The 12,936-nt window shown below is 42.6% G+C and overlaps 1 non-coding gene across 1 annotated transcript; it reads right to left on the minus strand.

Moving 5' to 3' along the window:
- Positions 1-2,215: 2,215 nt before the first annotated feature.
- Trnat-ugu (transfer RNA threonine (anticodon UGU)) lies at positions 2,216-2,290 on the minus strand. The gene has a single exon. It is a non-coding gene; the product is annotated as a tRNA-Thr (tRNA).
- Positions 2,291-12,936: the final 10,646 nt, after the last annotated feature.

Here is a 12,936-nt window from a genome sequence, read left to right on the forward strand (position 1 = left end):
AGAGACCTTTGGAGAGAAGAGAACCACTTGTATGAATATCAAGAGCTCAGATAGAAACCCAGTTCTAAGCAAAGAAGGGAAAGCAGAAAGATGGAAGGAGTATATAGAGGGTTTATACAAGGGCGATGTACTTGAGGACAATATTATGGAAATGGAAGAGGATGTAGATGAAGATGAAATGGGAGATATGATACTGCGTGAAAAGTTTGACAGAGCACTGAAAGACCTGAGTCCAAACAAGGCCCCGGGAATAGACAACATACCATCAGAACTACTGACGGCCTTGGGAGAGCCAGTCCTGACAAAACTCTACCATCCGGCGAGCAAGATGTATGAGACAGGCGAAATACCCTCACACTTCAAGAAGAATATAATAATTCCAATCCCAAAGAAAGCAGGTGTTGACAGATGTGAAAATTACCGAACTATGAGTTTAATAAGTCACACCTGCAAAATACTAACGCGAATTCTTTAGAGACGAATGGAGAAACTGGTAGAAGCCGACCTAGGGGAAGATCAGTTTGGATTTCGTACAATTGTTGGAACACGTGAGGCAATACTGAACTTACGACTTATCTTAGAAGAAAGATTAAGAAAAGGCAAACCTACGTTTCTAGCATTTGTAGACTTAGAGAAAGCTTTTGACAATGTTGACTGGAATACTCTCTTTCAAATTCTAAAGGTGGCAGGGGTAAAATACAGAGAGCGAAAGGCTATTTATAATTTGTACAGAAACCAGATGGCAGTTATAAGAGTCGAGGGGCATGAAAGGGAAGCAGTGGTTGGGAAAGGAGTGAGACAGGGTTGTAGCCTCTCCCCGATGTTATTCAATCTGTATATTGAGCAAGCAGTAAAGGAAACAAAAGAAAAATTCGGAGTAGGTGTTAAAATTCATGGAAAAGAAGTAAAAACTTTGAGGTTCGCCGATGACATTGTAATTCTGTCAGAGACAGCAAAGGACTTGGAAGAGCAGTTGAACGGAATGGACAGTGTCTTGAAAGGAGGATATAAGATGAACATCAACAAAAGCAAAACAAGGATAATGGAATGTAGTCAAATTAAGTCGGGTGATGCTGAGGGGATTAGATTAGACTGGCAATGGCAAGGAAATCGTTTCTGAAGAAGAGAAATTTGTTAACATCGAGTATAGATTTAAGTGTCAGGAAGTCGTTTCTGAAAGTATTTGTATGGAGTGTAGCCATGTATGGAAGTGAAACATGGACGATAACCAGTTTGGACAAGAAGAGAATAGAAGCTTTCGAAATGTGGTGCTACAGAAGAATGCTGAAGATAAGGTGGGTAGATCACGTAACTAATGAGGAGGTATTGAATAGGATTGGAGAGAAGAGAAGTTTGTGGCACAACTTGACTAGAAGAAGGGATCGGTTGGTAGGACATGTTTTGAGGCATCAAGGGATCACAAATTTAGCATTGGAGGGCAGCGTGGAGGGTAAAAATCGTAGAGGGAGACCAAGAGATGAATACACTAAGCAGATTCAGAAGGATGTAGGTTGCAGTAGGTACTGGGAGATGAAGAAGCTTGCACAGGATAGAGTAGCATGGAGAGCTGCATCAAACCAGTCTCAGGACTGAAGACCACAACAACAAACAACGTCATGCCTGACGCGGCTCTTTTTCGCGCATCTCGATGTTTACCACGTCGTATCTCCTGAATTACATGTCGTAAAGAGACATAAACTTGCCGGCGCATTTACTGATATATGTGGATACTGTATGCGAAATATGTTGCGATTAGAGTTAAGAGTAACGAAATAATACATTAAAACGTCGTGCCTACTGCGGCAGATTTACGGTATGTACTGAGAAAATGTAGTAAGCGACAACCTTTTTTCCTTTCATTATTTTGTGGGCGGTGTCAGGGAGAAAAATTTTCGTAAAGGTTTGAAATTGTACGTAATGTTTTTTGCTAGTCGCTAAGTGCTCTCATTGTCAAATAGTGGATGCATAAATCTGGGTATTTTCCCGCGGTGGCATCTCATTGTTTATGACGTCATATCTCCTCAAGAATGTGTCTTATTTCCTTTTTTTTCGGCTAGGAACCTTCGTGGGCGTACGGAGAACAAATCACCAAAATTTCATCGCAATCGGATGAATGGTTTGGGAACGCACAGAGGGCAGACATACATACATTCAATAGACACCCTAGCTGCAAACAGGCGTTGATATACTTCACTGGGGACATACTGAAAATGTGTGCCCCGACCGGGACTCGAACCCGGGATCTCCTGCTTACATGGCAGACGCTCTATCCATCTGAGCCACCGAGGGCACAGAGGATAGTGCGTCTGCAGGGACTTATCCCTTGCACGCTCCCCGTGAGATCCACATTCCCAACATGTCCACACCACTACATTCGTAGTGCGCCTAATAGATGTTTGCCCATCATACTCATTACTCGTGGCAGATTAATCTACGAAGTCCCGTACGAGTTCGGGCATAGCGTGTGCGTTCACACAAGAAGGTCAATGGCCGGGAAACCATATTTTAACTATATATGACGGTAGTATCTGTTCTCGAAAGAACAGTTACCGTGGATGACCATGCAGCTTTGCTAGAAATGAAATGATAATTAAATAGACACCCTAGCTGCAAATAGGCGTTGATATACTTCACTGGGGACATGCTGAAGATGTGTGCCCCGACCGGGACTCGAACCCGGGATCTCTGTACCCTCGGTGGCTCAGATGGATAGAGCGTCTGCCATGTAAGCAGGAGATCCCGGATTCGAGTCCCGGTCGGGGCACACATTTTCAGCATGTCCCCAGTGAAGTATATCAACGCCTGTTTGCAGCTAGGGTGTCTATTTAATTATCATTTCATTTCTAGCAAAGCTGCATGGTCATCCACGGTACGTGTTCTTTCGAGAACAGATACTACCGTCATATATACATACATTCATTTTTATATATAGAGATTGACAGTCACGTTATACTACATGACTTGTCTAAATATATTTAAATTTTATAATTAATAGTTTAACATTGCGGAGAATGAAATAAAATGAAAAAAAAAATTCGAACAAGGGGAATCGAACACGTGTCCGCTGCTTGACAAGCCTTTACCTAATCGATTACGCTACGCATGCTACCGTGACTTAAGTGTTGAAACATTGTCCATTACGCTTTTCGGGCGTTCGGAGAATAACTCATCAAAGTTCTATTGTAATCGGATGAACGGTTTGTGAGCGCATAGTAGACAAACATACATACATTCATTTTTATATGTATAGATTTTAATGTACATGATTTCAGTTTCGTTTACGAACAACATTTAAAGCGAGTTTTACTTTGAAGCCTTTCGTCTGCTTTCGTGTAAGAGTGACGCGCAATTTGTAGTGCCAGCACTGCAACTGGTAGGCGTGCCTTGTCCTCCCCACCACCACCCAACGGCTGCCCTCCCCTCCCCTCGCCAGCCAATGCTTGCTTCCTCCTCTCCCCGCACTCCCCTCACACCGCTGCCGCCTTACAGTTAACACACTTTAAAGGCCATGACAGAGACCATGAGCAGGGCAGGGGACTGCTTCCCCGACACCTGCCCGCGCGTGCTTCTGGACTGCGTAACTTGTCCATCTTTTACGCTCATCAGCGAAAGAAATAAATGCAATTTTCTAGTAAACCTTTTGATCCCCGATACCAACGAAGAGCCGACGCACCGACAGCACTGCGGACCCATCCTCAACGTTGACAGCCCGACCGGCTCCCAAAATGCACGGATCACTGCCAGAGCTGCGCCACAGCTGGGTACAACTCAAACGACAGCGCCGCTGGTCGTACTGACGTCACTTGATCGTAGCGGTCCATACGGGCATCCAGAAAGTCCGTGAACTCTTCTTCTAACACGATTCAGGAGCAAAATGTTGAATCACCGTCTTTCTGAAGATCAAGGCTATGGTTTCCTGTGAGCGGTCAGACAGCCGCACGTGATAGCACAATATGGTACTGTATCGTCAGCCAATGAGGCACAAAATATGAGGACCCCTTTTCATTTCACGTTGACATGCCCCAACGCGGAATACCTCCACCAGCTGTCTAAACGGTGCCCTGGTGGGAAACTGGATCTGGTTTTTGACGCAGTCTTACCCTGCCATTAGTACGTACCGTGACCAGTCATTCCGGGAGACCTTTACACATTCCTCCAGCGTTTAGTGGCTGGGCTCTTGCTGTTGGGAGGGGGAGAGGGATAGGTGGGGGGGGGGGGAGGCAGGGGGTGGGAGGACGCTTGTCTTATCACGATGAGATTCTGGTTCTGTATGGTATGCCTGTCTGCTGGTTTCTGTTCGCCAGCTCTGAACTGTGCATTGGTTCGCCGCACTGTGGCTACCTGCGATAGTGAACCCTGTCACCAACACACAGTTGCTCAAGGTACTTGACTGGCACAAGCGGGTTTCTCAGATCGAGACCGTTAAAAATCTCGCACATGAGAAGGTCTGCTCCTTTAAGACATCGGGAAAGGAGGGTTGCATTCGCAAAAAACCCACGATCAAATGCCCTGCTGCAGCTGGTCTTAACGATACTACGCTGGACCTTCATTCCCGTCTGGCTATGGAAGAAAATCACTACGACACATTCCTAACTCCAGTTACTCTGCAAAGATCCCGGAAAGCCGACGTGGTCCTCTTGTAACGTCTCGAGTCAATGCGCTATAACTTTATTGCAACAAGCTATTTTGCAGAACAGCCCGTAGCATTGGAACCGTTGGCTGTGAAGGAGACAGCCAGTTGTGTCTTAGCAATGACTCATTCGTACCTGTCGCTATGCTAGCCGTGGGAAGCGGTATCTGTGTCGCTTCGAGCGACTGAATATTCAAACCCCTAAGAATCTAAATAAACTATATTAAATATTATTTAATACTGTTTAAAGTCAATACACTGCATTTTGTCATTCAAGAGAATATGGTATAAAAATTTCAGTCTTCTGCCTGTCATAGTTTCGGAGTTAGAGGAAATTTCCTAAAACTCCTCAAACCGACACTTAGACTAAAAAACTCAGGAATAACAACAGCTGGTCTTTTAGTATTATTTGAAATCATTACTGGAGTTCACAAAATGTCAGGCCAATTTATTTGGATTCTCATATTAAAAACTAACTACTTTTCATTTTTGTAATATAAAATCCAAAGTAGATTATTATTTAATTAATATCTCTATTTTTTTTTTTTTTTGTGGAATGGATGAGAATCAGTGAGTTTGTGTAAGTAAGACATGCGTAGAAATTCAATATTGTAAATTGTACCACATTACGTAACTGTGCTGGTGACGTATGTCTAAGAGTACTTGGTTTTGTAAGAAGGCAGCCACAATAGCCAGTGGCAGAGTAATAGTTTTCTAAATAAATTCCCAGATTAGTTTTCCTTTCGTTTGGTTTTAATAAACATTATATTAATATTTCCATATTGAAATGTCGTGAATGCAACTGGGAATAGTGATTGGCATAGGACAGTTTTGGTGCTAGATGATGTCGAACGATTGTTCTGATTGGCTGGTCATTTTATCAACCAATCAGAGTTAAGCAGTTCCCGCGCACTGCCAGGTAGTTATAGGTTGTGGAAGGAGCAACACTGGGGAGTCGCTGGGTAGCTATTGAACGGGCAGGTCATGTTGAACGTTTCCGTCTGCATAATGTGTAAAATGAAGATGTTACAGGAATTTCGCGTCCAGATTGTGTTGTCGTAGAAGCAGCTGCATTTACGGACAGTTTTGTGAAGTTTGGAAGTTGTACAATTGTTTTGTTGGCAAGATAAACGCGTGTGAACTTCCGGCCTTTATAAAATTCCGCATGGCATGTTTCATATCCGTATATGATATATTTGACGAGCAATTGTCTTTAATAGAAATCCACTGAAAAGGACTGAATGTGAAACTCAGATACAGTAGCTGAGTATTGACTCTGAAATCGTGTAATTCTTCAGGTTCGACGTAAGTACATTTCTGGCTGCGTTGCGTGTGACTGGGTTGCATGAACTGTGAACAGAGGACAGTGATGTTTGCTAATTACATGTGGGCTGATGGTAGTTTTTTATTTTTTTTTAACTGAAATGGAATAAAATAGGCTTAACATCAGAAGAAGCACCGATGTTAGCACTGAATAGGAGATCATGGAGGAATTTTATAAGGGGGACTATGCTCCAGACTGAACGCTGAAAGGCATAATCAGTCTTAAATGATGATGATGGAATAAAATACTCGTTTCAGAATTTAGACATTTTACTGAGAGAACGAAGCAACCACTTTCCGCCCGAAAAGTATTATGTAAATTTACAGGGTATGCGCGGACTTTTCAACGTAAGTATTGACGGCGTTTTCTTCAACGCTGCTTTTACGTCGTCAGCTCAGTACATACGCATGCAGAGAAACGGGCTGGTGATCTGCCGCCGTACTAAGGTAGATGCAACTATTTGCAGTGAACAGTACGACGAACGAGCAGACTTATTTAACCCGCCCCATCGCACTCTATGCCATATACTCCGAAAATATCCCAGGAAAAGCTTCCAAGTTTTGTCGGTGGAGTTAAGAAAGATCCTGTATACAGTCTACTAAAGTGAATTATCGGCATACGCCTGTGTGAACCGAACAAGGCACCTACTGGCTACAGCTCTAAAAAAGGAAGTCACTGAAGGACACACAAACAGAACGAACATGATTTCAGAAGCGTGACCTTCAGCTAGCGTTTCAAAGCTTCTGAGCTGGTAACAATCGTAGTGTGATTGAGCTGTACCGTGGGTACGATCGGACAAATACGCTTTTTTGGCACCTAAGCCGGAGGAGGAAAGAGAGGCAGCGCATTATAACATCACCCCACGATCAATGCAAGTTGATTTTATTAAAGTCGCAACTGCTCAGAGTCTGCGTATTTTTATTCCTCGGTACGAATTATCGTATACAAGGAAGTCCAGAAGGTGTGCACCAGATCCTAGTCCCTCGGAAACGCTATTTTTCCATCTTAGATAAGCAGGCAGGTACTACAAGCGACGAGGTATCCACCTTCCAACGCCTGTCTTGTACTTCGGTGGTTTCAAAACTTAACACAGGCTCTGCTACAAAACTCATTGAAATATCATCTCTGAAAAAAAAATGGAATGGTTTAGAAAGGCCCCTATTCACTAGTCTGGATATTCTGACACTGGCCTCTCAATATATATACTCTTTACTGTCGTTTCTTGTTAACAGTATCAGGCACCTTTCACACAGTTAATACTAGACAGAATTCGAATCTGCATTTGGATCGCACATCCTTGACTCTTGTGCAGAAAGGTGTGCTGTATACTGCTGCATCCATTTTCAATAAACTACCACAATAATTCAAAAATCTTAGCGGTAACCCACGTGATTTTAAGTCGTAAATCAAGAGTTTCCTCATGGGTCACTACCACTGTCGAGTGGCTCCTTGAAAAATTTAACCGATTGCTAAGTTGTATTGTTGATTGCGTTTACATAAACTTACGGCTTGTCTTCTTTGGTTTCATAAACATTTTATTTTATCTGTTATTACTTTTATGTTGTAGCTTCATGTACTTACACGCTCCATGACGTTGGAAATTTGCCCCTCAATTTGGTCCTACGGAGCTAGACGTGTAAAATAAAATGGCTTAGCAAGAGATTCGGCGTTCGTTTCCAGAATGATTCTCAGTAGACACTCCCCTGCAGGGTGAGAATCGTTTTGGCCAGTCAAGTGTAGACAGTTCTGCTTTCACAAACGCGTGACCGTTATTCTATGGGTATCTTGAGGAAAACCAATACCTTCTTTTCTGCTTTTATTGCTATTTTTTAAGATCGTTATAACTACAATGCTGTTTACACTTATTGCATCTGCGTAACAATTTATCATCTACATAACTATTCAACATATTGTCAGCAACCGCTTTAAAATTTGCTCGGAGTACAAGCCCACCGATAATAATGGACAGGGCCACCTGATGCCACATGCTGGCCTTTTAGAAAGTAAGGAGGACTCCACTTTCTTGGAGAAAAACTTGCTGTTTTAGGAACATGAAACGTAACCTGTCAAGAAGCAAGGTAAGCTAGAAGTGCATGAACAAGGTTGGTTGGTTTTGGGGAAGGAGACCAGACAGCGAGGTCATCGGTCTCATCGGAGTAGGGGAGGATGGGGAAGGAAGTCGGCCGTGCCCTTTCAAAGGAACCATCCCGGCATTTGCCTGGAGCGATTTAGGGAAATCACGGAAAACCTAAATCAGGATGGCCGGACTCCGGATTGAACCGTCGTCCTCCCGAATGCGAGTCCAGTGTCTAACCACTGCGCCACCTCGCTCGGTGCACGAACAAGGAAGAAACAAAATTCGCCGTACAGCTGCAGCAAGCGATCGGTTCACTATACGGAGTTCTATAGCTTGAAAAGTGCATAAAACGAAGCGATGAGCTTAGACTAAGTTGAAACAGAGGAAACGTACAAAAGTGAAGAATATTTGTAACAGCTCTTCCCTCTATCACCCCCACTGCTAGGCCAGAGTTTCTTGGCACACCTTAGTCAACAGATTGGATCCCGTTATCTTAAGTAGTTAAAAAGTCAGACATCTACAATGAGAAACATTTCGGAACTCGTCTGAGATTAACGATCAATGGGACGGATGGGGATGGACTGAGGAGAGCGACTGAAGCAGCCGACGGTTCACGGGAAGTCGGCCCTACGAGTTACTTGCCCCGCGCTAAATGAGGCATTCAGAAATCCCACCCACGGTGCCTCCCGAGTTAACCTGCGACGCAAGTCGGCTGCGTCTCCATTTAACGAAATTAAGATTTTACCATCAAAGTAATAACCGGAGTTGGGGCGGGGAGCAAAGTTGGGCGGAAGTTGCTTCCACTTCTAGCGCAATCCCCTGCGCCTGACGTTTTAATAGTTAAAATGCTCCCCTATCAAGGTGGCGGCGGCGGCGCCGCGCTGAAACTAAACACGGTGTGGATTACGGGGCGTTACGATCACGCGTGACGGCTTGTCAAAGTGTGTCACCGGCGATGGAGATATGAACTATGAACTCTGCACTGTGCCGTACTGGCTTCGACGTAAGCAACTTGGGTCAGACAAATAGAGAAGGGGAGAGAGAGAGAGAGAGAGAGAGAGAGAGAGAGAGAGAGAGAGAGAAATGTTGCACGATAGGTGGTGCTCCAAAGCTGTGACGTATTTAATGAAAACCAACGTGGAAAGTAAACCGATACCTGCTAAGTAAATAATTTCTTTTTACATATTTCAGCGTCAGGTCATGCAAGTAGTATCATAATCTCTTCCGACTTGTTAACAGGTAATTGTCACACAGTTGTCTACAAAGAAAGAAAAAACAGAAATAGTAATACCCTAGGAAACGAAATTATAGAATCAAATTAAATTCTGTACGTAAATACACTGACCGCTACTATACAACAAGTGCTTGTAGTGTATATAAGCTAGCTTGCTATTGCCCTTGCCCCTACCCCTGCCCTCCCCCCCCCCCCCCCAATTAAAAAAAAAACACCGTCTGATCATTACTTGCCGACAAGAAAAAGGCCAGTAGGTATCAACACAAACCACCGCAGTTATGGTCTAGGGTCCACCCACATATAAGCCCATTTAGACGAAACGGTGTAAATACGTTTACCAGAACACAAAAATAACACAGCAGGAATTTTTTCCAAACACCAATAATACTTCGTGGATGAGCTTACAAATAAAATTTCCAACCACACACTGAAATCCAACACTAACCGACACTGGACCCATATCAACACCACCACTTGTGGAGGCATTTTCAATGCTATGCAAGTAGCACCGTTAACTTGCGAGTTGAGTTCCACAAAAACGTATATCTTATTTCTGCGTATCTTTCCACAACAGAGGTGCACGCAGGAGAGTCCTGAAGCTTCGAAAATAACCAATCGCCAAAAGAGTCTCGACACATTTTTGCGAAACAAAATTACGTTCATAGCTTAAGTGATTTGTTGTCTCGCCAACCAAACTCGCAGTAAAATCGTATAGCTGCAGATCACAACCTAGCAGTACACAATAATGAAAGAGGTTCCTACAAAACCCTATAACGTAGAACGTAAAGTACGTACCGTAACAGGCCAACTGTTTTAGGACTAATTTCGTTAGAATGATTACATTACAAACATGTTAGTACATTATAGAAACGAATAAAAGTAGCCACTGATAATGGCACGAAGCTGCTGTAACATGTTTGGGCATTTATAAACAACTTTCCCTCCTCGTACTGGCTCTACTGCGATATCATATTAATGTATGTTAATCACTGTCGTAGTTACATGTGCCACTCTATTCAATATACACTGATAATGTACGAAACTATTACCACTGCTGAAAATAAAAGCTTTTGAGCGAACTACAGTTCAACTGCAAACTTTGTGACTTATCATGATCACACTTATAGTATCTGTAGACGTCTATTGCCCGCAACCGAAATCCTCATAGCATATTTAACTCATTTCTCGACGATATTCTGAAGTTGTCCAATACAGCCACGTAATTTTCAGCATTCTTCAGCAGCACTACATTTGAAAACGTATTTTCTTGTTGCCTGTCTGTACGGCTTATCTGCGACGCTTAACCTCCAAATTTGGTTATACTCAAACAAATACTTTCAAAAAACAGTTCATAACACCAAAATGTTACAATGTATATATCTGAGAGGTGCCTGTTCTGTCGGACATCTTCGACAGAGCAGACAAAACTTTTACACATTCATTTCTGGATAAAAGGGTGACGGCTTCTTGATGTTTGTTCCAGTGCGAGTACACAGATGTCTTGTGGACTCCTACGGGAAGCAAAATTTGCGAGTATTTCGTGTAATGCACGAGGCACTCTGCATTGCGTGCTGTAAGTTGGAAATCTGACTCAAGTCAGGGACCGTGTCCGGATGGCCGAAGCGGTTAAGACAACCGTTCACGAGAAGCAGCAAATCCGGTTTAGAATTTTCGACTTTCACCGCTGCATTACCACAATGTCCTGTGCGGCTAGTCGTCACAATTTCCCCACACATCGTTTCCCTTTCCTTCCCCTTCCTTTACCTACATTTCGTGTTTACACGGACGTTAGAATATTTGTCTTTCTCAGAAATGGATTTTGTGCTGTTGCTGTTAGCGCAAAGAGCAAAAAATCCGTGTACTATTTTTAGTATCATGTTTTCTAATCTAATTTCCACCGCATCACGTCCTTTAATTCGACTACACTCCACTAACCTTGTTTTAATTGTGTTAATGTTCACCTTATAACGTCTGTTGAAGATACCATCCATTCAGTTCAACTCCTCTTCCAGTTCCGTATCATCTCTGACAAAATTACACTGCCATCGGAAAATCTAGTTTTGCTTTCCTCATTTTTGTTTTTCCTTTCGAGACTACCCTCGGTTTCCTTTAGAGTTTCCTTTACGTATAAATTAAATAACCTCAGAACTACATTAAAGCTCTATCTGATTGACTTATCAACCACTGCTTCTCTTTCATACTGTTAGACTTTTAGAACTGCAACTTGATTTCTATAAAAGTATAAAAGTTCGCTGTATTTTATCCCTGATAAATTGCGCAGTGCAAACAATTTGTTGTTAAGATTCTTTTAGTGCTGCCAAGTGTCAAGTCCCAAGTATCCTAATTTACGTGGTGCAACAACAGAAACAAACTGAAGGTCTTCCCGCTAGAGAAACCCACGGTTCGCCTGACATGCTTCACGTGCTGTTTCTCAGACACACAGCGCATGTAATTCCTAATTTTTTTTTTTTTAAATTAGGCCCGTTTGTCAATGAGGGTGAGTACGCTTTACACGAGTTCAAAGGCCGTTGGCATTCGCATCTTATGTCTGTGTGCTGAGCTGCAAAGTTTATAATGTTTCAAGAAAACTGATTCGCCCGGCGACTGTGAGATACCTTCTCGTAAGTCGATTCGTATGTGCAAGAAACTTCGGTGTGCCATAAAAAAGAAACGTCGTTGGCTACTGTCGTCCGGTGTGAAGCTGCTCTGTGACAACCTGCCACCAAGTATTTCTGCACTAACACAAGGTCTGATCACGTATTTCGGGTGGGAGCAGCTGGATCATCGACGTTAGAGTCCAGAATTTGCACCCAGTGATTTTCACTCGTTTCGGTAATTAAAGGAGTTCCCTGGCGATCAACAGTTCAACGGCGACGACGATCTGAAAACTGCCTTTATTATTTCGCACTCTCCACAGGCGGCAGATCTCTTTGACGTCTGAATACAAAACTTGTTGAGCGGTATGACAAATTTTTGAACAACAATGGAAAATATGTTGAAAAATAGATACAGTATGCAGAATGTGGACAAAACCGCATTTGAACGACATTTACAGTGTTATTTTATCCGTGCTGAATCTTGTGAACACCGCGGCCGTTAATTATAGTTGGTGAATGACGCAATTTCGACAAAATTTCCGTTGACAGTTATATAAAAAACATACTAATAACAGTATGTCCTACTGTCTTTTAATAATAATTATACTCTTAGAATGCAATCATTTTTCTGTTATTAACATGTTGCATCTTGCACATCCTACACATCATCTTTGCTCTGTTTAAATCCTTGGTCAATTGAAATGAACGATATCTTTGTATCTTTGCTTGACGATAATCTTTGTATTGTAAACAAAAGCATCAAGTGTAAAGTACATGCTTGATGCTCAACACTGACGCTACGAACATTACGAGCTGTGACACAGTCGTGTATTTACAGTACGTCTGCTATCTGGTATTCAAAAACAAATACATCGACCTGGAAAACCACATTGACTACAGCAAAACAATTTGCCATCTACTAGATTTTATGTAACTACCGGGTGGTTATAATTAAACTTTCCCTGTTTAACAAGTTATAATACGGAAATTAATTACCGTACGAGGACCAAACTTGGTAGCATTAATGTCAAGGCCATGGGGAAGAGAAATAACGCAGAACCAAATCAACTGAAA

This window comes from Schistocerca nitens, chromosome 8, assembly GCF_023898315.1.
Source record: "Schistocerca nitens isolate TAMUIC-IGC-003100 chromosome 8, iqSchNite1.1, whole genome shotgun sequence".
Classification (NCBI taxonomy): Eukaryota; Metazoa; Arthropoda; class Insecta; order Orthoptera; family Acrididae; genus Schistocerca; species Schistocerca nitens.